Consider the following 4,913-nt stretch of genomic DNA (forward strand, 5'->3'; position numbering starts at 1 on the left):
GGTCATCTCTGGGTGTTTCAACAAACTTCAATCGTCCTTTTTCATTGGCCAATTTAACTATTTGACGAAACATGCAACTTACAATACATTCGTCCTTGGATTGATGGCTTAACATGGTGATCAAGAATTGTAATGTAATTATTTTTGAGCAACAAATCAAATATTTGATCACACATGCTTGAATTGAAGGTATACTTCTTTTTTTCTAGCCGATCTTGATATTTGAACGGCTTTGGAGATAAGCAAACGAATGGTTCAGATTTGGAATCTTCCCATTCGGCTATGCATTGTGTTTTCCACTCTATCTCCGATGTCTTTGGATAAGATATTATATTAGGATTGGTTTTCTCAATAGAATTTAACCTTGGCTTTAAATTTCTGAAATGAAGATATTTAGAACATACATGCCTCAGTTGAGACCAAGTGCAAGCCAAGTACGAAATAAGCAAAGCTAGCCAACTAGATATGAACTTTAGATAAAGCAACGGGGAAAGCTTTGGCTGTAACAATAAGTCATTATCGGTCTTTATAAATGGCGCAATGGTTTGACCGATATGTTCCATAACAATTTTATTGCTAACAAGTAAATTACCCTTCTTCATTGGTCTTTCAAAATTACTGATGAGAAAATTTATTATAGATGCTTCAATAATGAAGTTGCGACCAAATCTGAAAATAGGTAAATTACTCGCTATGCATACCTCTTCAAATATGTTGGGAGAGCATGATGGTGGTGCCACTCGAAGAACATCTTGCTCCGTCTTTGGATGGCTCCCCAACACCTTGTCATCATCTTTTTCTTGATTCCGTGCATCATTGCTTTGAAGATCCATGTCAGCCGAACTTTATTCGGCTACTTGTTCTTGTCCTTGAGGCTTGTCAATTTCTACGGCACGAAACTCATAGGGCAGGAAGTAGGTTCCATTAACTTCAGAAAAATCAAGCACTGTTGTTTTCCCATGATTGCCATGCCCTTTCTCAATAATGCTTGCCTCGTTGGATTAGATGAATTCAGAATATATACTACTTGATTCGGCTTTTTCAACTGAAGTATTTTCATGTTCCGAATCATCCTTCTTTTTATTGATACTACCAATTGGCAATGCTTCTTTTATCTGAGCCAATTCTTTTTCTACTTGTTTCTGGTGGCGAGCGGCAAAATTAGCTTTAAGTTTTTTCTCAATTTCAGCCCACTCCGGATATGATTGCCCCCAATGCTTTTAGATTCTTTCGGCAATGACACACGGGTGTTGCCGAAATTTTGCAATTGTGTAGGGGGTGTATAATATGATGTAGTACTAGGTGAAGTCATATGCATTGTTGTAAGACCATACTTTTGCTCGCCAATTTTATCAATTGGCAAAGATTCATCTTCTTGCAAAACTCTAGCTTTTATTGCAGCATAATCAGGAAATAGCCCCTTTTCATGTTGTTCAAGGCAAAGAGCACTAATTCTCTTATTTTGGGCTAAACTCTTTAATGCAGCCACCACTACCTCATCTTCTACAATATTGGGCACAACCGCTCCTGTAAAATTTACATTCATTCGGCTATAACCAGGAAGGTGTGAAGCCGAATTATGAGCATCTACAGTTGTGTATGGTGCCGAAGATTTACTAACATGAGGTGTAGCATATGACGGTTGAGAGTAACTGACCGAATAACCACTAGTAGCATGGCCAATTCTCTCATTCATTGGCATGGTTGGATTACTATATTGCACATTAGTTGCCGATGAATAAAAGGGTGAAACACTTTCTTGCATGGCATTGGAAATTCGAACTTGGTGTGTTTCAGATTGATTAATCGAACTCATCATGTTGCTCATCGGCATATGAATTTGCTGGGTTGCCGATGCATGTGATTTGGGATACATATGGTGCATGTTACTAATATCATAGGAAGTTAAAGTATATAAATTACTTTGAATCGGCCCTTGCACGTAGTTAGTTGCATGATTGAAAAAATTAGGGTTGGCCAATAGAGTATACTCATTGAACGATCTAGTAACAACATATGAATTATTTGCATCTATATAAAGGGATTGGGTATTCATATTACCTTTGTAGACTGCAAACCCTACATGACGATCTCTTCGTAGCAAGAACGGGCGGAGACCGTTCGAAGCTTCGTCCCCAGCGGAGTCGCCAAAAAGTGTGTTCGCACACGAACACGTCACCGTGTACCCTCGACACCGGCGGTGATGCACCGCAGCTCATGTCAAAGGAGACCCGCCGGAAGCGCGGTACGCAGGACAATTCGGCAGGCGCTTTTGTAGACCCGAAACCCCACACGCCCGGGAGGGACCCCGTCAGGGCGCGCGACGGCTCTGGGCTGCCCTAGGTCGACCTGATCGTCCCTAGGGCCTCGTGGATCGCCGCCCTGCAACTAGAAGAACGAGCGAAGAACGATGAAGAAGAAGAACGAGGGAGAGAGATAAAGATAAAGGTAAACGGTGATAGATTGATTGTTCGATTGTGTGTTGTTCAATCGGCCGTCACCCCTTACATATATATGAGGCGGCTGGACTTCCCGTACAAGAAAAGGACTCAAATCACGTCCAAAACATCAAAACATAACCTAACTCGGACTACGAGGACCGGAACTTCCGGTCAGCTCGGAGCTTCCGGGCTAAAATCACATCAAGTAGCCCTCTTGCACAGCTCCTGGAGGTCGCATATGGCTTTGGATCGCGATGGTCCCAAAAGCAAAATTGTAGATCTTGTAATGCAGAAAAACTCCTTAGTTGATCACTTTTTCATCCAAGGTCATCTTGATGTTGAAATCGGCCCCGCAAATCTGCAAATAATGTTAAAATTTCAGTTTCGGGGCGCACCGCGTGCAAACTTTCGGTTTATCCCGGAACCTCCCCGGAAGTTTTGCCCGGAACTTCCGGGGCAGACTTATGCAGCACACCGTTTTGGCTCTAACTTTTGCATACGAGCTCCGATTTAGACGTTTCTTATATCAAAACCGATAGTTTCGACTAGACGAAGACAATCCGTGTAGAAACGTTTCCCATATGAGGCCATCTTGGGGGCATAATCAGCCGAATAGTGTTCTGAATGCAAAATCTCAGTACTTCAAACACAACTTCGGCCTTAGAGATTAGATCGGATGGCTACGGCCCAAATATTAAAGTTTCTCCTTTTGACGATACGGAACTTTCTCACTTTGAGCACTTTTCCATTTGAAGCCTTCTTAATTACGTTTTTGACCATGCCAAAATCTGATGTCAACAATGTACAGTAATGCGAATTTGGAGATCATGTCATTTCAGCATACGAGGGAGATCTTCCGGGTGCAATTCAAACAAGTGAGTTGAGGCTCAGAGAAAAAACGGAGAGATATGTACATGTTTTTTTCTTTGAGTCCAAATGTGAATACATGTGAGAAGATGAACGTAGAACAAATGCATTTTTAAGCGGCATGGGACGGGGCCGAGACCAGGGCAGGAGAAATGAGCTTGCATGAAACAAAGCACTTGTCATTTGTGGCATCCTTTCCCCTATGGCTTTCTTATTGGCCGGGGTCGCCATGATGTAGGCGGACCCACGTTGGCTCGACGGGGGTCACAGGACACCGGGTAAGTTTTGATCTTTTTTTTTTGAGTATCAGTACAGACACAAGCGCTCATATACACACGCATACACTCATCCGTATGAACGCGCACACGCACACCCTATCCTTATGAGCACCTCCGAGAGACTGAACCGACATATCATCTTGAGATTTACGAAGTCACCGTAGGCGCCTCGTCGTCGACAGGAACGTCTCCTCCCACTGAAAGCGCATCGCCGGAAATCCTGAAATAAATCCAGAAATAATGCGAGCACCAGGATTTGAACCCTGATGGGTTGGGGATACCACTGTCCACCTAACCAACTCAACCATAGGTTGATTCGCATTAAACATGGGGTGTCACATCCGTATATGGGCTGCATATACAAGGCAAGATCTTGGATCTTGCCTTGTATATGCAGCCCATATACGGATGTGACACCCCATGTTTAATTACATGGACACCGGTAGAGCCAGGCCATTGGGAAATTCCAAGCATTGCGAGGCGAGGCGTTGAGGCCCAGTCCAGCAGCGAGTGCCTGGCCGTGCGACCGATGCAGCCAGGACCACATCCAACAATCGATCTCTGGGTTGTCTAAAAACAAATCAATCGATCTCTGGATGGATACAGTATGTTCGCCTCTTCCTCTGCTCGCGCAACAAACAGACTCCGTGCGCCGCACTTTCTTCCCTTGTCAGTTCGGCATACTCGTGTCGCAGATCCTGTCAACTCAAGTCACCGGAGCAATCGAGAAAAAATAGGTATGATGATTTCTGCACCAAATCTCCACTTCGATGCACCTCTTTAGGAAATTCGATTTTCGCTTCTTTTTTTAGAATCCCTAATTTTTGTTTCTCAAACTGTAGGGCAATTGGACTAGGGTATCCGACTAGGGATTTGAGAATTGTTGGCCTGTTGGGAATTGAATTATTTGGAATTTAGAATAACTATTCATTGGGTGCGGAGGAGATTGCAATATTCTATAACTGTGTGAAATCCAAGTAGCTTGTACATGTGACTTCATAATTCATTTCTTCTTTCTGCATCTAAAGTAATGCTCACATAGTATTTGACAAATTATAGGTTAGCAAATTTTATGGGAAGGTTTCTAGGGAGAAGGGGGACCTAAAATTGATTCAAGCACTAGTAGAATAGGGGGCAATAGTCCCGGTTCGTGAGGGCTAAAGGGTCGTGACTAATGCCTCCCCCCTTTAGTCCCGGTTCTAACACGAACCGGGACAGATGTGCCTCCACGTGGCCGGTGCGCCGAGCCCAGGCAGGAGGGCATCAACCGGGACCAAAAGGCATCCACGCGTCAGCATTTCAGTGGCCGTGGTTTTTGTTTTTTTAA

The 4,913-nt window shown here is 43.6% G+C and overlaps 1 pseudogene; it reads right to left on the bottom strand.

The window, feature by feature from the left end:
- Positions 1–3,308: 3,308 nt before the first annotated feature.
- LOC119360348 overlaps positions 3,309–4,913 on the bottom strand; it is a 10,814-nt pseudogene continuing 9,209 nt past the window's right edge.

This window comes from Triticum dicoccoides, chromosome 2B (assembly GCF_002162155.2).
Source record: "Triticum dicoccoides isolate Atlit2015 ecotype Zavitan chromosome 2B, WEW_v2.0, whole genome shotgun sequence".
NCBI classification, from domain to species: Eukaryota; Viridiplantae; Streptophyta; class Magnoliopsida; order Poales; family Poaceae; genus Triticum; species Triticum dicoccoides.